General features: G+C 46.4%; 1 protein-coding gene across 2 annotated transcripts in view; it reads right to left on the bottom strand.

Moving 5' to 3' along the window:
- The window catches only part of BOC (BOC cell adhesion associated, oncogene regulated), a 70785-nt gene extending 50185 nt beyond the window's left edge, over nucleotides 1-20600 (bottom strand). The window contains exon 1 of one of the 2 annotated variants that reach the window (XM_088450760.1): nucleotides 20156-20600. The gene's annotated coding sequence lies outside the window, so the exon portion shown is untranslated. The remainder of the gene's footprint in view (nucleotides 1-20155) is intronic. The other variant, XM_088450759.1, reaches the window with a different exon arrangement.
- Between the last annotated feature and the right edge of the window lie 1843 nt (nucleotides 20601-22443).

Below are 22443 nucleotides of genomic sequence, written 5' to 3'. Positions count from 1 at the left end.
TAGCGAATCATCTCCTAATCGCCAAGCGTGAAGCTACCGTGCATGTAGCCCGCGCACCTTACAGATGCCGGAGGGGGACCCTATGATGCCTCTGGCAAAAACTAAGGTTCCCCAAACCCAGGGCCTGCTTCACTACCGATCGCAACTGCGATTACACTCGCAATCGTCTGACTGTTACATTCTGCGCATGCATCGCAGAGCGCAAACTGCGATTGTGACTGAGATTGCAGCGACTATGCAGACCCATCGCAGAGTGATTGACAGGAAGTGCCGTTTGGTGGTGGTCGGCGATACGCAGGCGTTCAGGTGCGTTACAATGCCGTTGAAGGGGCGTGCATAAATTATCCACTGCGATGCCGTACGCAGCCTGAGGCCTCATAGCGTGAGATGAAGTTGGCAATTCCTGAGTAAGGTCAGAGCTTGTGCGAGTGTGCGTGAGACTGCGATGATACTCTATGATACCGATGGTTTCGCAGTCTTGCTAAACATTACGGATGTGTGTAAGGTAAAGTGGGCGTCCTTATGTAGTGCTGTGACGGCATAGCGACGGCAATGGATTAGCATATCATCGCAGTTAGACTGCGGGCGTAATCGCAGCCGCGATCGATCGCAGCCGCGCTCCGTATTGAATCAGGCCATCAGTCCTCAAGGCAGCCTAACAGTCCAGGTTTTGAGGATACCCATGATTGAGCACAGATGGTATAAACAACCTACTGAGGTACTAATGATTAAGTCACCTGTTAAGCATGGATATCCTGAAAACATGGACTGTTAGTATGCCTTGATACCTATAGGTTACATACAGCAGCTAAAACATCTGAAGATGGCGTTAGCAATTGGTTATTTCCGATAGAGTTCCCGGAAGGGAAATGTAGGCGGCCACAGTGGGAGTAGGGGGCAAATTACATCATTATAGCCCCGCTTCCAGCAGTGCAATGCAGTGAATTGGGGCATCACACAGAGAGGAGAGGGTCATGATAGCGCAACTTTCTAGGAAGTGGGTGGGGCTCGGAAAGGCGACTGCTCTCGCGGGGGACTCTTGTTGGATACTGTGTCTGTGCACCAAAGCTGCTCTGCACACATGTGGCGGAATTTTTTTTCGCAAAGTGAAATATAAGCTCCAGATTTCATTATAACAACACCGCGGGGGCCACAATACCATGTTACAATACTTAGCTAATCATTGTCAAGAAATAATGGATGAGCCTAATCAGGTCATGGGAACACCCTCCTCAGTGTATTCTTTTCTTTCTTTAGACTCTATTACCTATAGCGCTATGAGGGGTATATTCAATTGGTCGCAACCTTTTTGTGGAATAAATTACCGCAGGCATCACGACCATTTTTTTCATTACCGGGGGCTCCTGATATCCCCAATATCCAACTGAAAAAAAAAATGGGGAACAGCCTGTAACATAAAAAAATATATATATTGGGTAACAGTAATAATGTTTATTACTATCCCAAAGAAACAATACTTTGATCTTTAAAAAATGCATTAAGTTGCTGATTTCTGCATTTTTTCTTTAAAAAAAAGTCAATAAAGTGATAAAACAATTTTTTTTACGTATAATTACAAAATAATAACATAAGAAAGTTTAAAAAAAAGTATAGAAGAAATGTGATTGTGTTTTTTTAAGCCACTAATTTTATTTTATAAAAAAAAAAAAAGCAATTATCTGTCATCAAAATAAATACTGTCATTAAATTTGGAGCGCACAAACAAATTACATAGTTTGTTTTGGGGAAATTTTAGGCCATTTTTGTTTCACACACATTAATGACATGTACTTACTGTACTAATTAAGCGCATTGAAAGCTTCCAATTGCCTAATTAGTAATTAAGGGGGATGTGTCAAGTGGATTCTGAAGCAAGACCCGACATTTTTATCTTAAAATGGAGACTTCTGTAAAGCGATGCGGAATATGTGTGTGCTATAAAAATAACTTAATAAATATACGGAGGGTAAATAAAATTCTGTAATAACACGAGATTTGTTCTGATTTTCTTCTAGCAAGGTGGTTTATTTATTAAATGAAGTCAGTGACTTAAAATCACAGACATTATGGCAGTGTGCAGTAAGCAGCTCCTCGGCAATTTTTAACATTTAAGCTGCATACACACACAACGATTTTCGCTAAACAATATCGTTTAATGATAATCGTTTGAAAAAATCGTTCACTTTCTGAGTCAAAGGATGAACGATTATCGTTCATGCGCGTTCACGTTTGTAGTTTGTAGTTCAGTCAGACTTGTCAACTCAACGATTGTCAGTAAGGGAATACGCAAAAATCGTTTGTAGTTCTAAAAAATCGTTCATTACACTTTAAAAAATCTGACAGATAATCTGACAGAAAATCGTTCCTAAAATCGTTGATAACAAAATCGTTGTGTGTGTATGCAGCTTAGTGGAGCATACACACGATCAGATTTGTAAGATCTGTCAGATGAACGATCGAACGATTGTACCAAAGATTTGAACGATTGAACGATTTTTGACTGCATTAAAATGAATGGAATCGTCCAAGTCTGACTGCAAACACATCAGATGTCAGATATCGTTATCTGACCATCGGGAACGCGCATCGTTCAAACAGTTCATCTGACAGATCTGACAGATTTTCCTTCAGATATGAACGATTGAACATTACAAAGATGTACTGAAATCAAAGGAAAGCGGAGTATAGTAAAGTTATTTCTCATCTACAGAATATCCCGTCACCTGCTGCAGTCAGTCCACAGGTAACACGTCAGCTGCAGGAAGATTCACACCTACTGCTGTGTTACATGTAAACACAAAGAACATAACACACAACACAAAGGGTTCTGTGGACATAACTAATCCCCGCTCTGTGTGATAAGTCTATAGGGAAGCTGCTTTTTAAACTAATAAATTGTTGACTTTTTCCTTTTGTGTGACTGAGTAAATGGAGGAACCAAAGAGCTTAAGGCAGACTCAATAATTAGCACAATAAATAGATTTGCGCACAGCGACAGGGAACTAAGGTGTATTGCATCTTCCCGCCACAAATCTCTGTATATATGCAGCACTCACAGGAAGGCAAATAGCCTATGGTAGGTCTATTGACAGAAAGGAACTTACACGTTGTCATAACTTTTACTAAGAATGCAGCTTATCCAGTCACTAGGAGCCAGTGACATCACTGAGTATGCAGCCTATTCAGTCACTAGGAGCCAGTGACATCACTGAGAGTGCAGCCTATCCAGTCAGCAGGAGCTAGTGACATCACTGAGTATGCAGCCTATTCAGTCACTAGGTGCAAGTGACATCACTGAGAGTGCAGCCTATCCAGTCAGCAGGAGCTAGTGACATCACTGAGTATGCAGCCTATTCAGTCACTAGGTGCAAGTGACATCACTGAGAGTGCAACTTATCCAGAGACTAGGAGCCAGTGACATCACTGAGAATGCAGCCTATTCAGTCACTAGGTGCAAGTGACATCACTGAGAGTGCAGCCTATCCAGTCCGTAGGAGCTAGTGACATCACTAAGTGCGCAGCCTATCCAGTCACTAGGAACCAGGGACATCACTGAGGACTTTTTTTTTAGTTCAGATACAAAAAAAAAAAATAAAAAATAAAAAAAATTTATGTATATATATATCTCCATCCAACCAAATGAGGAGGCACTCGGAGACTTGTTGAAAAACGTGTGTTGGGGATCAGCGTTTCGGGGTCAGTCACCCCTTCATTTTACTCATGAATAGTTAAGTACTTTGAAAGATTAAGCCAATGGTAAAATGTGTGAAGATTATTTCATATAAATATTCCCCTAAACATGTCTCTGCGAAAGCTGGGTCATATCAGTGACATGCATTAACATGGCATAAACACACAGGCTTTACGCTCAACCACAAAGGGTTAACTATTGCAGGGTCTCTAATTATTTGTGTGTTTTGTGGCATTTTGATCTCCTGTGTCTGTGATCACAGACAGACCGCACCTCAGAAAGTGGCTTTGCGACCACAATGGGCCTTCGTGATAGAGCCCCAGAAAGCTCTTATACATTATGTAGACGTGCTCACATATTGCTCTTTGCATAAACCCTTTAAATCCCTTGTAAAAACACAGCAGAGAAAGCAGGGTAATAACCTGGAAGTCCGCACTAGGATGATCACTGTGACAAGGGTAACCTATAGCCAAACAGGTATTTAGGAGAATGCTCCCCCGCACACTGGGCCCGATTCAGACCCGCTCACAAGCACTATGCGCTCGCAATCGGGTCGATGGCCGGGTAGTACGCATGCGCGAGCCCCGGAGCAAGCGAGAAATCACTCGCTCCGGGGCTCGCAACAAAACGGGGCGGCTGTCGATGCTGATCGACAGCTCTCCCCGTTTTGTAGGCGGGAAGGGGGGGGTGACTGGCCAAACAGAGGTGTTCCCAAAGGAACGCCTGCCGTTTGTGGGCGGCCCTACTGACATCACTTGTGATGTCAGTAGTGAGCTTCCTGCTCTATTAGAGCAGGAAGCTCACTGGGGCTTGCGGGAACGAGACCCTACCACAAGGGTCTCGTCGCAAGCCCGATGTTCGCGACCATCACCTGGCCGCTTGCAAAAGCTGTGGGTGGTCACCCACAGCTTAGCGAGTGGCCAGGAGGCCGGATTGAAAAAAAAAAAAAAACAGGCCGCCCAGATTCAGAGCGAGCACTCACAAAGAGCGTCCGTCTCTGAATCACGGCCACTGTTCCCCACAATGCCGACACACAAAGGAAGGGTGTACAGGGATCCATACCACACCCTGGAGACGAGACCCAGGGATATAGTGATGTACTTATATCAGCGTTACCTACAGTAACAATCTGTATCACCGCAGGTTGTGGTGGCGCCGCAATTTATCAATCTTCACTTGCCAAGGAAAGACGGTGCAGCCCGTGTGAAGCTGGGTACACACTAGACCAGGGGTGGGGAACCTTTTTTCTGCAGAGGGCCATTGTGATATATATGACATTATTTGCGGGTCTGGTGTAGACCACACCCCCCTCCGTGTGACGTCACCTGGGGCGGGGCCACAATCACCGGTGATTACAGCAATGCCAGGAGCATCCTGAGGATGCTCCAGGGAGCTGTAAGGGCAGCGGTGTGATCCTTTGAAGCGCCCTAAGGACTCTCCAGACGGCACTGCTGCATAGATTCTGGCTGCAGGGTACCATTCTAGGCACCCTGCTAGCCAGATGAGGCTAGCAGAAAACAGCTCTGAGGGCCAGACCAAATGATTCCACGGGCCTTATACGGCCCCCGGGCCTGAGGTTCTCCATCCCTGCACTAGACGATGTGCAAACGATGCAACATCGTTAATGAATTCCCTTGAACTTCTGGACAGACGATATAGTGCATACATTTAGACGATTTAACTAACGATCAAACGATCTATAGTTCGTCGTATGAATCGTTTCATCGTTAACGATGTGTCACCCCTATATGCCTGCCCCTCCTCCATTAGATTGTAAGCTCTCGCGAGCAGGGCCCTCGTGTGCTTCATTTCCTCACTTCTCCCGTGACGTGTTTTCGCTGGAGTTTTCCCTGAATGCTGCTTGTTAATAGCGTTACCTCAGAGCATGCTTAGGAAACCTGCTGCTGTCCGGGTCTTGAGGGACTACAAGTCACAGGGCGTATACAAATGGGTTTTTACGCCTCTTTTAGCCGCAGAATAATTTAAGAAGTCAATCGATAATATAAGAATTCAGCCCTATCTGCGTTATGCAAAGTAACGATACTTCGCAGTGGAGACAGCAATCTGGGCCACTTACCAAGCTCCGAAATTATTAGCTTGGCTTCGATGGCCAACTCCATCTTCAGGTGGCATTAGTCGTAGTGCTGGTTTGGGGAGAGCATTGATGGAGAGAGATGAGAAGATCCCTCCTGATAACCTCCTTTCTCCTCCCCTGCTGAAAATTTGCAGTGTCAGGACAGGCAGTATAGTGATAGCCATGGCTGCCCATTTACTACCCACCACTTCGCTGGCACAGGCTCCATATGTTCTATGGTCATGCTGGAGATTCACAAACCTCGCAAATTTCTCCGGAGAGGGAGCCAGATTGTGAGAAATAGGCCTCTCAGTCTGAAATCACCTGTTAGTAACTCACAAACATACTGCCACTGTTATCTGACAGACACTTATTACAATGATTGCAGGTCACAGTTGGTTTCCGGTATCTTTGGAAAAAGGAAGAACAAAAATGTTGGGACAATGGCTGAAGGAAATGGCCGGTCAGATTGTACAGCGTGTGAATTATCTAACTATTATGTCTTGCTAATTATTCAGCCAGTAGCTAAAGTCCTAGAGAGCATTATATTCATCTTCCAGCACGTGTCACCGATCCCTTAAGGTCATACTTTCCAACTCTCCCTGTTTGTCAGGGAGACACCCTGAAATAGCAGCAGTCTCCCAGAGTCCCTGAAGAGCCTAGTAATCTCCCTGATTGCACCTTACCCCCATTATGTAGCTGTTATTTAAAATAAAACAGAGATTTATACATTCAAATGGGATCATTAGTATAATTTCCCTGCATTGGTATAAGGCACAATGGGGGAGATGCATCATCGGTGACATCGCCGATGCGGTACATCCCCCCCGACTTTGCGTACATACCGCGGCTAATTACCGCGGTTTGTACCAAGAATATCGCAAAGAACAGCTCTCTTGATGAGAGCTGTCCTTTGCGATGCTGCCGGGCAGAGGGACTTCCGGGTTTAACACCCAGAAGTCCTTCTGCGCATGCACAGAAGGCCGCGGGGGCTCATGGGAGGGATCCGTTCGGATCCCTCCCAGCCCCGTGCGTCGAGCTAAGAAGCCCATAGGCTTCTATTGGGTAGGTGGCGTTACCTAGCAACGTGAAGCAGCAGACTGCAGCGCATTCTGCTGCTTAATACATACGGGGAATGCGGTAAAACCCCCGAAAACTGCATTTTCGGGGGTTTTACCGCATTTTCGCCTATGATACATCTCCCCCAATGATCCCTATGGCTACATGCAGTTTCTGTGCAGTATCAGTGTGTTTTCATCAACAAGTAGATCTAACTAACTGCTTTGGGGCTCATTTACATTTGGATTTAAATCAATTTTATGACACGCCCCTCAGATGTAGCAGTACACACCCATCACATGTATGACACGCCCCTCAGATGTAGCAGTACACACCCATCACATGTATGACACGCCCCTCAGATGTAGCAGTACACGCCCACTTTACCGCCGGGCTCATAGGTGCTACTTTCACAATCTCCCTGAAATGCTTTTTCAAAAGTAGTCAGGTGTGCTTAAGGTGTCTGTATAGGGAGAATCTGTCTATGCAATGCTAGTAGTGTAGAATAACACTGAAGTAACGACGCACGGTGACACACAGACTAGAACCGCACAGGGCTCTATTCAGCAACAGTGACGATGTTGCCCGGAATATTATCGCGCAACATCGTCTCGATTTATTATCAATTTTCAAAAAGTTATTGCTGCTATTCCGCAATATTTTGTGCAGGGACAGCGGTCGCGGTAACACGCTGTCCCGCCGATGTTACAGGAGGGATTGTTATGGGTTTCCGAAAACAATCCCTTCTGTTTCTGCTCAGTCATGCACTCGGGATGACCGCGAACGGGTAAGTATAACTCCAGCCTGTCCAAATAGATTGACATGTGTATACAGGCTTTATATTAGCCTTCATACATGTATATTTATGTGCTATTCTAATCAAAATGTATATAGAAATGTTAAATATAATAGCACATAAATATAAATGTATACAAGCTAGTATAAAGCCTGTATACACGTCAATCACTTTCGGCAGATTTAACAGGCTCTAATTGGACTTACCTGTCGGCGATCACCGGGAAGCGGGCACGGAGACTGGGCGGAGTTACAGGATGCTGTAGGGACTTATGGGAAAATTTTCCTCTGTCCCTGCAATTTTCGGGCAGTTTAATGCATTTTCTTCATATTACGCCATTCTGAGATGGCGTTATATAATGAAATGATTTTTCGAGAAATTTAACACTTTTTGCTTTGCGGAATAGCAGAGAGCGTTAAAGCACTGTAGGGATCAATGGCTGATCCCTACAGTGCGAGATGGGAATTAGTGGAGAAGATAATTGCGGTATCTTCTCCATTATCCCATTGCTGAATGGGGGATTTACATATAAAAATACGGAAATCATAGTTTCCGCATTTTTTAAGAAAAAGTCATTGCTGAATAGACCCCACGGTAAAACAAATGTACAGATGTATGTGATGCTCGCACTGGTACCCTGCAATGTCTGCAATCTGTCATGAGACCTCTGCCTATTTCAGAACTAGCAATACTTATGGCATTAAACCCCGCCACCTAGTGGCCAAGTTATCATAAAAGTTGTGGCAAGTTTTACACAGTGGCTTTTTATGAATAAAGCTTTTCCCAGCGAGGTCTTAATTGGCCATATATTACACACAAAAGGGGTGTTTTTCAGGTCTGTCACTGATTAAAGACCAGGATGCCACTTCGCATTCCCAGTGGTAAAATCCCAACTTTTTCTTAAACGTCCCCAGTGGTGCTTGTTATTTACTAAGCAATATGAGCAGCAAAGCCGTAACTAGACTTTTTGGCGCCCCCTCCTCATTTTTCAAATAGGGACATAAGATAGTGCACCCAAAAAAGGGCCATTGCCTTATGGGGAAGGGCCAGGGAAGAGATAGGGGAGGCCAGGAGATGCTGGGGATAGATAGGGACATAATATAGTGCACCTGAGAGAGGGCCATGGCCTCATGGGGAAGGGCCAGGGAAGAGATAGGGGAGGCCAGGAGATGCTGGGGATAAACAGGGACATAATATAGCGCACCTGAGAGAGGGCCATGGCCTCATGGGGAAGGGCCAGAGAAGAGATAGGAGAGGCCAGGAGATGCTGGGGATCAATAGGGACATAATATAGCGCACCTGAGAGAGGACCATGGCCTCATGGGGAAGGGCCAGGGAAGAGATAGGGGAGGCCAGGAGATGCTGGGGATAAATAGGGACATAATATAGTGCACCTGACAGAGGGCCATGGTCTCATGGGGAAGGGCCAGGGAAGAGATAGGGGAGGCCAGGAGATGCTGGGGATCAATAGGGACATAATATAGCGCACCTGAGAGAGGACCATGGCCTCATGGGGAAGGGCCAGGAAAGAGATAGTAGAGGCCAGGAGATGCTGGGGATAAATAGGGACATAATATAGTGCACCTGAGAGAGGGCCATGGCCTCATGGGGAAGGGCCAGGGAAGAGATAGGGGAGGCCAGGAGATGCTGGGGATAAATAGGGACATAAGATAGTGCACCCAAAAAAGGGCCATTGCCTTATGGGGAAGGGCCAGGGAAGAGATAGGGGAGGCCAGGAGATGCTGGGGATAAATAGGGACATAATATAGTGCACCTGAGAGAGGGCCATGGCCTCATGGGGAAGGGCCAGGGAAGAGAGATAGGGGAGGCCAGGAGACGCTGGGGATAAATAGGGACATAATATAGTGCACCTGAGAGAGGGCCATGGCCTCATGGGGAAGGGCCAGGGAAGAGATAGGGGAGGCCAGGAGATGCTGGGGATAAATAGGGACATAATATAGTGCACCTGAGAGAGGGCCATGGCCTCATGGGGAAGGGCCAGGGAAGAGATAGGAGAGACCAGGAGATGCTGGGGATAAATAGGGACATAATATAGTGCACCTGAGAGAGGGCCATGGCCTCATGGGGAAGGGCCAGGGAAGAGATAGGGGAGGCCAGGAGATGCTGGGGATAAATAGGGACATAAGATAGTGCACCCAAAAAAGGGCCATTGCCTTATGGGGAAGGGCCAGGGAAGAGATAGGGGAGGCCAGGAGATGCTGGGGATAAATAGGGACATAATATAGTGCACCTGAGAGAGGGCCATGGCCTCATGGGGAAGGGCCAGGGAAGAGATAGGGGAGGCCAGGAGATGCTGGGGATAAATAGGGACATAATATAGTGCACCTGAGAGAGGGCCATGGCCTCATGGGGAAGGGCCAGGGAAGAGATAGGGGAGGCCAGGAGATGCTGGGGATAAATAGGGACATAATATAGTGCACCTGAGAGAGGGCCATGGCCTCATGGGGAAGGGCCAGGAAAGAGATAGTAGAGGCCAGGAGATGCTGGGGATAAATAGGGACATAATATAGTGCACCTGAGAGAGGGCCATGGCCTCATGGGGAAGGGCCAGGGAAGAGATAGGGGAGGCCAGGAGATGCTGGGGATAAATAGGGACATAATATAGTGCACCTGAGAGAGGGCCATGGCCTCATGGGGAAGGGCCAGGAAAGAGATAGGGGAGGCCAGGAGATGCTGGGGATGAAATAAGAGGAAGCTACAAGCAAGAATGATAATAAACAGAAATTTGACAGGCCCAAACAGCGCCCCCTGCCCTGCGGTGCCCTCTGCCATTGAACTGGTCGCACTGCCCTAGTTATGGCCCTGATGAGCAGTGACCATTTCTGACTGCAAGACGCCATACACCAGTCAGAATTGATCGATTCCTATGCAGTGGTAATTAATTAGGATTATCCGTGTTTCTGCATTGCATTCATATCTGTTCTATGGATCAGGCACGTCAGCCATCAGTAGTATTTTAGGCCTCAACTGCAAAGGGAAATTAGACGTATGTACTAACCTATCATTCCAACAACATAATGATCCCAGAGATAACACTTTGGGCATTGGGTGACATCTTTCCTTTCGGATCACGGGTTAAAAATAAAAGAAGCGTACACGTGACAGCGCGCTGGGGATTTAAGGGTCATCGGTTTGTTCTATGTGGGTGACCGACTCATACTGAGGAAGTTTAAGAAGAATCTCTTCTGACTCACATCCAACGTAAGAGCCAAGTTTGGGAAGAAGAATTGAACTCCCAGAGAATCTCCAGTTACCAAACCGCTCGGGGATTCTAGGATTACCACGACCGTGCCAACACAGTCCGCTCTCGCTGCCAACACACTGCTGTAAGGAACGCCGGGTAGCTCGGTAACAGGGTGCAGGGTGGACAAGGGGTATTGCAACAAACACATCACACACAACCACCGTGCAGTAACAGTCTGGATGGGGTGTCATCCAAATATTGTCACCACCGATCACAATTCCACAACGTAGATTATGGGCTTCAAAATGGCGAAAGGCCGCATTGGCGCAGTTTTTTTTTTTAATTGACTGTTGCTATTAATGTAAAATCATTTTTTGGAAGATGAAACCACTCGCTAAATACACTTTATAATAAATTGCACCTAGGACTTCACTTTGCTGTAGAGACGCTAAAACAAGAGGGCTTGGTGTACGTGTACGCCCTTATCCGTCTGCACCCCCGTTATGTAGCAGCTGTCAGTGAGAGATATGGGACACCCCATAGATGGGAAACTGCGAGCACCAAGCCCCTGGAAGCCCACGGAAACCTGGAGATGCTACACTAGAGGTCAATGTTAGATATGTTCTATCAGAGAACGTATCCAGCAATCAATTCTATATGGGATGGCGATTATATCTGCGAAAAGAGATCCTCCTGGGTCTATTTTTCACATTTTAACCCCTAAAAATAAAAGTGAACTAATCCGTTAAAGTCTTAGGAGCCCATTTATTAATGATCGCATTTTGCAATGCGATCAGAGCATCCAGTACCGCAAATGATCGCATTGCAAAATGCGATCATACTGGCTGAATGTACTATCCGGCACATGCAGGGAGACGGGCTCCGAAAGGAGCCCGTCCCTGCGATGTGGCCGGAGTGCATGCGGGACTGCTGCGCATGAGCGGCGCCCATTGCCGGTGGAGGGATCTGGGGGATCCCTCCGCCGGCTGAAATGCGGTAAGTCCCCATAGACTACAGCGGCTAACGCTATCTTCAGATAGCGTTAGCTGCTGGGGCCAATATATATTGGTACATTTGGCAGCATCGCATCCCCCATAGAAACCTATGGGGGAGGCGGCTGCGGGCGGCAATGGAGGGATCGCAGAAGGTATCGGAGATACCTGCTGCTGTCCCTCTTTCATACATACGGGGGATACTTAATATTTGAGGTAAACCCCCGAAAACAGGTCAAATTAACTTTGATAAATGGGCCCTTTAGACATTTACACATTAATTGAAGTATTTTTTTCTTGTATAATGCTACTTGTATGTTAGGTTCCTATGTCCTTGCAAACAATTCATCCTTTCATCTTCACAAGTTATTTATACGCAAGAGAGGGGAAAAATAAAAGGTTGCAATAGTCTCAGCCGTTTCCCTCGCTCAATATACCAGAGTCGTTAAGAGCTCCATCAGCCCTTTAATAACAAGTAATAACTACAAAGCGGAGCTTTACATCAGGAAGAGGGTGAGCAACAGATCAATGTACCGCCGTCCCGGGACTCGTCTGGAGGGATCAATAGGACAACACTGATGTCAGCTAAGGAGAGAAGGAATCCAATTAGAATATACTGTATATAACAGACACAGGGCTGTACGACAAGATGCTGATATATATATATATATATATATTTATATATATATACACACACACACACACATGTGTGTGTGTCACATTTATAGATCCACCTCTTGCTCTCCAGGCCTATAGGTGGCGCTGCTGGTACTAATTATTTGTCTGATTTCTTACATGGCAGCACCCACAATCTCACATGTTTGATGAGAAATATGCAGAGAAAGAAAATGATCTGTATACAATGATATAAGTGAGAAGTTTCATGTAATGTACAGGATTTAAAAAGATAACTTTCCGATGTTTGCAATTCTTCAGATTAGGCGAGGCTAATGCTTGGTCATGTGCACCCTTCTGCAACCTGAGCTTCCAACGCACTGTAACATCCCTGCAGGAACTGGAAAGAGTGCGCAAAAGAGAGTGGGGGGGGGGGGGGGGCATTGCTAGGTAACATCATTTATGTGTAGTAGGGACTGTCTAGAAGGCAACTTGCAGTGTAGGTTTAGTTTTGGCTCTATATGTGGTTTATTTCCATGAGCGGAGGGTGGGGGGAGACTAGTCCATCCCCAGCTCCAGCAAACGAACGGCTATCCCTGTGGCATGGAAAGGGTTACGCAGCCTGGAAGCCTCTGGAGTTTGTGTAACGTAATATTTTCTCCTGAGTGGTAGGGTTTGAGGTTTCAGGTGACCAGGGTGTGTTTTTAATGACCCAAGGTCTTGTTTTCTTAAGGTTTGTGGCATCTCAGCCCTTAAGGCAAATTACCCTCTAAAACCCCAAAGCTGTCACCGAAAACAACCAGACAAGAGGAGAGGGGCTGGGGGGGGGGGGTTTGGATCATGGGCCGCCCCATCCTGGACCCTACATTTATAGAGCATCCTATCTGCGACACCATTGTGGACATGAAACAGCAGCATACAACCACTTCTCAGCCCGCAAACAATGGCAGCCTTCATGCCGCGCAGGGATCAGCGAACACTTCTAACGAGCCACAGCTGGAGGCCGCAGTAAATTACCTCCTTGCATTATTAGCACCGAGCACAATTACAGTTTACGCTATTACATCAGGAAACCGTCTCCCCATGTCGGCACCTCAGCCCGCCAGTATCAGCGCCCAGCGCGTAATAAATGTGTAACATGAAACACCTCTCAATCTTAACATTGACAGAATTTACTAAAACTTCTAAAAAGGAAAGATGGAGGTGTTGTTGCCCACGGCAACCAGATTCCAGCTACCAAGGGAAAAGTGGTGTGTTGCCCATAGCAACCAGTCAGATTGTAGCTATAAAAGTAAAAGTGGTGTGTTTCCCATAGCAACCAGATTGTAGCTATAAAAGGAAAAGTGGTGTTTCCCATAGCAACCAGTCATAATGCAGCTATAAAAAGAAAATGGTTATCTTGCCCATAGCAACCAGATTCCGTATACCAAAAGGAAAAGTGTCAGCATTGCCCACAGCAACCAGACTCTAGCTCTCTCAAAGGAACAGTGGGCTGTTGCCCTAGACAACACCTCCAATTTTCCTTAGCAGGGCATCGCGGTGGCACAATGGTTAGCATTGCTGCCTCACATCACTGATGTCCTACCATAGCTGTATGTGTGTGGAGTTTGTATGTTCTCCCTGTTTTATGCGTGGGTTTCCTCCGGGTGCTCCGGTTTTATCCCAACACCACATAAACATACTGGTAGGTTAACTGGCTTCCTAATGTGTGTGTCCATGTTATAGGGAATATAGTGTAAGCTCCACTGGGACAAGGACTGCTGGGAATGAGTGAAATATTCTGTGTACAGCACAGTGGAATGTGTGTGCGCTATATAACTAGATAAAACCTGCTTACGGGCACATCCACTCTTCTCCTCCCTCTCATTAGAATAGAATGCCACTAGCTCTCTATGCAGGTTAAATGTTGAGAAACCATCATTTAGCCACACCCCCTCCTTGCGCTCCAATTCGCCATGACGGGGGCGGGGCAAGTGGCCTGCTGTGACTGCTCTCCGGGCATCTCCTGTGGAGCAGAAAATAAATGTTGGTAAGTATGGTCTATTTCCTAAGCCTTGGGTGGAGATAAAGTACCAACCAATCAGCTCCCAACTGTCATTTTTCAAACACAGCCTGTGATATGGCAGTTAGGAGCTGACTGGTTGGGACTTTATGGACATTCACTTTATCTCCATCCAAGGCTTAGTAAATAGACCCTACTAAAACGGTATCTTGGAAGTTCAATGGCTGATGTAACTAATAAGTCATACTGACGCTATTGGTGCAGAGTATTGATGTGCGCGCGGTCACGGACATCTTGCTGCGAGCGATATTGGACGCCATCTTTGACACGCTTAGACTTGTTAATAGTTTCATAAGAGCTGGAAGGTAAAAGATTACGAAAACCTGCTGTAATGTCTCTGCCCCCCTTATCGTATTTCTTACCTTCATTTACTTTACACTGAAGCAAAACTCAGAATTAGCCTCTGACAATCCGAACAGTAATCACAGGTAAATAAACACGTACAGAAAGCAACCTTTCCAGCCAGATACACGATATATACTGTAAGTGGCTGCTCACGCCCTCCCGGCACCATTATAGTTAAACAACCTCCTGTCCTCATTTGACTTCTGGCGGAGAGTCTCCCACAAACGAAGGAGTTAAGGGGGCGAGAAATCCGGCATTATAATAAAATGCATAACACAGACTCACGGCAATGGAGGATCTGCCGGGTCTTTCAGGCTGATTAGCAGCAGCCATAGGGAAAGAGGAGCCACTAGACAGAAGTAAAATATATCATATGTTCACTTTTATAGAGTAAAGGGCCTATTTATCAAATTTGTATTTGCCTTAAACATTGCGCCGCCGTCTGTTACAACATGACTGAGGCAACAATTTGTATCATGGCCTCTAATAATCACCAAATTACTGCTCACATCTGCTGCCCCTATATATTTACCGAGCTTTGCAAAGGCCACCTATCTGCAGGAGTATGAGGGAGAGGCCACCTATCTGCAGGCGTGTGACGGAGAGGCCACCTATCTGCAGGAGCGTGACGGAGAGGCCACCTATCTGCAGGAGCGTGACGGAGAGGCCACCTATCTGCAGGAGCGTGACGGAGAGGCCACCTTTCTGCAGGAGCGTGACGGAGAGGCCACCTTTCTGCAGGCGCGTGACGGAGAGGCCACCTTTCTGCAGGCGCGTGACGGGAGAGGCCACCTTTCTGCAGGCGTGTGACGGGAGAGGCCACCTTTCTGCAGGCGTGTGACGGGAGAGGCCACCTTTCTGCAGGAGAGTGACGGAGAGGCCACCTTTCTGCAGGCGCGTGACGGAGAGGCCACCTTTCTGCAGGCGCGTGACGGGAGAGGCCACCTTTCTGCAGGCGTGTGACGGGAGAGGCCACCTTTCTGCAGGCGTGTGACGGAGAGGCCACCTATCTGCAGGAGCGTGACGGGAGAGGCCACCTTTCTGCAGGAGAGTGACGGAGAGGCCACCTTTCTGCAGGAGAGTGACGGAGAGGCCACCTTTCTGCAGGAGTGTGACGGAGAGGCCACTGCCAGCTTCCTTGTTTGGATGCCACAATCGAAGACTAAGCCATTGGATCAACCTGCGTGACGGTGACCATCAGACATCCGAGTGACTTTCAGGTTAATCATGCTGCGCCATTTGGGGCATAGCGGCCGACGTAGCAGAAACGGATCTGCACATGCCAGTACGGCTTCTGCGCAGATCTGCCAACATCAGTAATGTACAAAAATATCGGTTTGCAAAGTTCTCTAGAAAACAGCAAATGGCGCACAGCCCTTTCCCAACAGACCACTGATTTTTTTTCTTGTCGTGGAAACATTAAAAAATGCCACAAAAATGAAGGGTCTACAGCAAGGGAGTCTGGGTATAGCGTTCCCGCTGGGCTGTTTTAGCAGGGCGCTGCGCCCTGCCCTCCGTGGAAGCTCCTGTACACTGTATACTTAGTATCTACTCCTATGCCCTGGAGTTGTGTTTAGTCTCCTCTCCGTTCTTCATACTGGCCGGCACTGACGAGTACTGCGGCACTCTACAAATAAACATGTAATAAAAGAAATAGCATTTACCATTTGTACCTAAAACACATAGAAATAAGATCCTGTATAAGCAGCGGTTACACCAAACTCATTGATTACAGTGGAAGCAGCTGCTTTGTGGCCAGAATGTGTGTCCGTGTCTATGTATACACGCTGGACAGGCGATACCACTAGTGGCAGCATTTACTGAAGTAGTGGCTCAGCCTGCAAAATGGCCGCCTACAGTACACAGTTTACTGGAGAAGAGTCAACTTCAAAAGTAATTTATAGTTTCCTTAGAAAAGATTTCCTGAACCACAGTAAGCCTGGACAAACGTCTCATTATAAATTCGGTCAGGAGTCAAAATGTAAGACGACCGCAAAAAAAAAAAAAAAAAAAAAAAAAAAAAAAAGTGGCTCACCCTAAAGCATGCTGGGAAATGATCATTCTATGGCAATGGGACGTTGTGGTAATTGCTAAGGTGCCTCGATGGCTAGAGAACCTGCAGACGCTCTTAACAGAGGCAGAAACTGGCGTGTTTTTTACAGCTCATTACAGCTCCCATATATAAAACCCCAGCCGATGGCCTGCGGTCACACAAATACACCTTGCCGGCTTTGTAGTGTGTTCTCACACCTTCGCCTCCCCCCCCCCCATAAACCAGCTGAGCCGCACCTGACACTAAGCAGATCTCCATGTGACTGCAGAGGCCCAGACCCCAGGCCTGCATCGCCAACACCACTGGATATTATATTTGTGAGGGATCGTCGACGTGCCTTGAGATGAACCCTGTCTTGACACCATGACCTGCGCAATACGGCCCAACTCCCCTGCAACTAATCACCAGATCTGCTGGACACAAGAGGGATTTAGGGCCTGACATCGAGATATACGCAGCCGCGCAGCTGTGCGAAATTATGCAAAGGCCGCAGGAGGCGTCTTGAGTAAAAACACGCCCACTGCCGGCTTCTCTGATCAGCTGCTACATCCGGAGACCCAGCATCGAATGAACTGAGTGACCATCGGACATCTGAGTAACCCTCCGGCAAAATCACGCTGCCGTGGCCAGTGAAGAGGTGTCTAAGGGCCCAGCCATTGGCTTCCGTACGCCCAGAAAACTGGGCCAACACGCCCTCATTTTTATGGAACGCTGCCTGACGCCACCCCATGCTGAGGCTTTTGGGGCAATGTGAATAACGTCGCAGAACCAGATTTGCACATGCTCGGTGCGACTCCTGTGCATATCATTAAGGATCCAGCATCGGACAGGTCGGCCCCATACCCGTGTACCCACCATGGCCTCCTCTGTATAGATACCATAACAAACTAAACACGCCAATATGCATTCATCCTGCAAATACGTCTGCAAATATCTGTCCTTATTAACATCCCGGTCATTATACAGTTCCCCTGTCCATTATACAGAGCTCACGTGTCATTACCCCAAATCTCACACTTCAAGGGTAGATTTACTAAAGTGAGAGTTTTTAGAAGTGATGTTGCCCATAACAACCAATCAGATTCTAGCTATTATCTTCTGGAAGGTGCTAGTTAAATCTTAAGTAGAATCTGATTGGTTGCGATGGGCAACACTTCTAAAACTCTCACTGTAGTAAATTTACCCCTTCATCTCTTCTGTCAGTGTTAATGATGTGCAAACAAAAGGCTTTATATCCAGTATTCTCTGCACTGTATTAGGGTAATATCTAAGAAACGTCAGGCATGCTGGGACTTATGGTTCCTCAGGAGTGACAGATCCACAGGTTGCGGAAGTCTCCATAGAATTCTTTGCACAGCTGAGATTTTAACTAAATTTCCAAAATACAAATAAATGTCATTTAAAGTCCCTGGCACGCTGACCCACAACATACCGTGACTCCACGACTTAGAATTTAATATGATGTTTTCAGAGCACAGCAGAGGATGAGTCCCAGTGTGCCCCGTCAATCACTGCGGACACCCCCACTGCGTTCTGCTCAGTCAATGGGCTGGGGGACGACGACCTATGACACAAACCGCTAAATCCAAAACAATTTATTTACCCCAAAATGCTGACAATCTCTTCCGAACAAACTAATGGCTCTCACAGTAAATACGTGCCAGGACGCAAGTGATCGTCTCAAACGTGTTATTACCTCACACAGGCAACAAAGATGCTACAGGTACCAGCCAAAAAAAAAACATTTACCAGTTGTCCACTTAGATCTGAGACTCATCGCCAGACTCAGAACCTGTGTATAACGTGGGGTGCACATCACCCCCCCCAAGACAAACAAAAACCCAGGACACAGAGGACATTCGGGTTTTTATCCTCCAGGTATCAAGTGACCTGAAAACAAATCAAGTTTAAAACTTTGACAAAACAAAAAACACTTTTAGAAAGGCACTAAATGCCCATTTTTACACATACACAGAAAACAGACTATAGACCCATATGGTAAATTATCTGACGTGTTCAGCCACAATCAGAGACAGATGAACATATAACGCCTTCCCTGCGCCCGCAGCAGTAATCGCAGCGTTCTATAAATACAGTATTATACCGTTTATTTATCCCATCAGCAGCCTGTCTGGTGCATTGTATTTTCCTTCAGCCATTGAACGCAGAATTTCCCAGTGTAGACACTGCTCATATTTACCACTAACAGTGCAAATTAGCACATATTACACACACAGGATATACAGGAAGGTGCCTGAAATATTATTCTAACTTAGATAATGTCATTTCCACCACACTGGCAAATCTCATACAGAAGTTACTCAAATATTTACTTTTATTGCACTTAAAGAATATTCTCAATGTTAATAATACTCAGCAACTGCACCAACTGTAGTCATTGCTATTAGCGACATATTTCCTGCGCAATCTCACTATAGTCTGTCAGAGGTTTTACATGATGGTCTGACTGTCATAGACAGGAGTTATATTATTACAGAATAATAGAAATACTGGTGACAGAGCTGTATTAACTACTGTACACACGACAGGAATTGTCACCATATCTTAACCTTTACTTAATAAAAACATGTAAAGAAATATAACGAGAAACACAGTCGCACACACAGTGCACAAGCGTAACAATGTTCCCTTGTGTAATATATGACATTTTGGACACATGTAAACATCGATATATAATATACACAGATGACATCACCGGAGTCACCGGACTAATGACAGATATTATGATGGGACATCTCCGAAGATGTATTTTGGAAATAAACCTGTTACACAGTGATACAGGCTGCTCCCCTATACACTAAATGGCACAATGGTCAACAATATTACCACAATTATTATTACTACTGTACATAATGCAACATGCGGGTAATTACAGTGAGGGGGGGGGGGGGGGAACATTTTGCAAAGTTTAGCTGAGGCTTTTGGGAATCACATCGGACTTCCAGGACATTAATAGGATGTTCCCAGACTGCGGAGAGTTTGGAATATTCAGTAACCACAGGGAATGCACAGGACACAACAGACTAGGCCCAGCCTGCCAGACTCCATGGAACACACAGATCCCAGGGGCAGCAGGAACCTCTGGGACATTTCGGGAGCTAGTTTCCTGGTGACCCAGGAGTGTCCCCCTGTGTCATTGCCCAGGTAATCCCTCACAACAGGTAAACACGCGGGACAGAGACAGGAGAACTTCCCACAGCAGGAAAGTTTGGCAGAGTTGCTATAATAAAGTTCAGACTTACCAGGGAACAGGGCAGCAGCTGGAGTCCTGAAAATGCAGAAATTCCTCCACCCTACAGATATGGAGAGAGGGGAAAAGTTTTTTTGGGGGGTATGGAGATTGTGGGGTGGTTCAGATGCAGGAGTGTTGCAGAGAGTCAGTGAGCATGTTCTGATGCCCTCAGATTTGTGCATTGGGTCTGCGCCTCTTTTTGGATGACTGCTCTCTAAAACAATCCCTTCTTTGGCTGGTTAGGAGCCTCCCCTCAGAGAGGGGGATGGGACTGCTGGGCTAGGAGGTACTGTGGGGTGGGAGGCCTGTACCAAAACACACACACACACAAGTCAGACCTTTAGCTAGAGGACCAAATAAGTGGTGGCTTCTCCCCGAGATTGGTGCAGCAGAGTTTTTGGGTAATTGCAAACAAGCCACATGAAGGATCAGAGGTGGGAAAAGTTATTTTGTTTTCGGGCTGATGCTCAGGCTGTGGTGCAGAGAATGGGAGCCTGGACCCTCCCCCAGTGATTTTTTTTTTTTGTGGGGTAGCTGAAAGACCCTCTCTCCCTCCCCCTATTCATGAGGGGTCTGTGCAGCTGCTGGGGGGAGAAGAGAAGAGGATGACATTTCACTCACTGGTCACATCAAGTTTTCTGAGCCTCCTCCCAGACATTGTCTGAAGGGAATGCCCGCCTGTTAGATGGCATCCTGTGGTATGCCAGTGTGCCCAGCGGCCTGGCATGCCAGCCTGTCAGCACCACACACACCAACCAGACTACCATCAACACTTAAACACAATATGTCACCCCCATTGATTTTAGCAGGGTTCTAAAAATAAAAACAAAACTTAAAGAAAACAAAACAAAAAAAACTAAAACAAAAACAAACGCTGCACCTAACCATTTTTAAAAAAATATTTTTTCGAAAAAACACCAGGGAACGATCCGAGAAGTAATTCAACAAGTTGTGCCTCAATACCGACATTATAGGCTAATGTGTAAATTATTATTATTATCCATTATTTACAAGGCACCACAAGGGGACCGCTGCGCCTTACATGGTACATAGACACAGGGCCTGATTCAGAGGCGGTCGCAAAAAGTGAGCGCTCGCTCTGAATCAGGGCGGCCGCTGTTTGTTTTTTTTACCCAGCCTCTTGGCCGCTCTCTAAGCTGTCGGTGGACCCCCACAGCTTTTGCGAGCAGCCAGGTGATGGTCGCTACCATTGGGCTTGCGACGAGAGCCTTGCGGTAGGGTCTCCTTCCTGCAAGCCCCAGTGATCTTCCTGCTCTAATAGAGTAGGAAGATCACTACTGACATCACGAGTGATGTCAGTAGGGCCGCCCACAAACGGCAGGTGTTCCTTCAGGAACGCCTCCGTTTGTCCAGCCACCCCCTTCCCCGCCTACAAAACAAGGCGAGCTGTCAACATCGACAGCCGCCCCGTTTGTAGCAAACCCCGGAGCGAGTGAATTTTCTCACTCGCTCCGGGTATCGCGCACACCGCGTGTGTGCGCAATGACCCATTATCAACCCGCTTGCGAGCGGGTCTGAATCAGGCCCACAGTACGAACAAGCAAACAAACAAAAGAAGACTGACAGAACAAAACATAGCAGGACATGGACATGGTTTATAAACATTGCTCCATTAGAGATCATATTACCGAAATAAGCATCGGAACGGGAGAAACCCAAAGGTTTGGTTCCGGCGAAAACTGTCAGTGCGTTGTCGGAATCAATGACCGTCATAATTACTGCGTCTGTGGGAGATGTCTCACACACCCCTAAACCGTGTACAAAGCACTGTCTCGTTGTCATCTAGGCATTATTAATAAAATAAGACACCTAAACGTGCGTGTAAATACTGCGGCATCACACCATCGGATATCTCTCTACCATTTTTTTACGCTCTCAGATGGAACTTAATAAATCTAAAATTAATATATTACAAAAAAAATATGCTAACGAGCATTTTTAAGAAAACACATTTTGCTATTAAAAAAAAAAAAGTCAGTGCAAGAGGGCCCCGCGTTCAAAGGCGTACACGCTGTATCTCGTAGCATGACGCAGTATACAGCTATGGCTGAATGTAAACGTACTGTGTAGGATATTTTTTTTAATTTGTCATTTTACAGATTTCAGAGGAACAAATAAATAAGTAACATTTTTTGTTTTTGTGTTTTATTTTTTTGTTACTGTGTTTGCTGATTTGTATCAGATTGTAGTTAGAGTGGAGGAATGACCCCATTAGCTGGGAATTCAGGACTCTCCACATTTGTCACTTAAGGATGCAAATGATGCAGAGTAAATGTT

This window comes from Taudactylus pleione, unplaced genomic scaffold (assembly GCF_031769625.1).
Source record: "Taudactylus pleione unplaced genomic scaffold, aTauple2 ptg000523l, whole genome shotgun sequence".
NCBI lineage: Eukaryota > Metazoa > Chordata > Amphibia > Anura > Myobatrachidae > Taudactylus > Taudactylus pleione.
The sequence above is the reverse complement of the archived record's forward strand: the minus strand, read 5'-3'. Positions and strand labels throughout refer to the sequence as shown.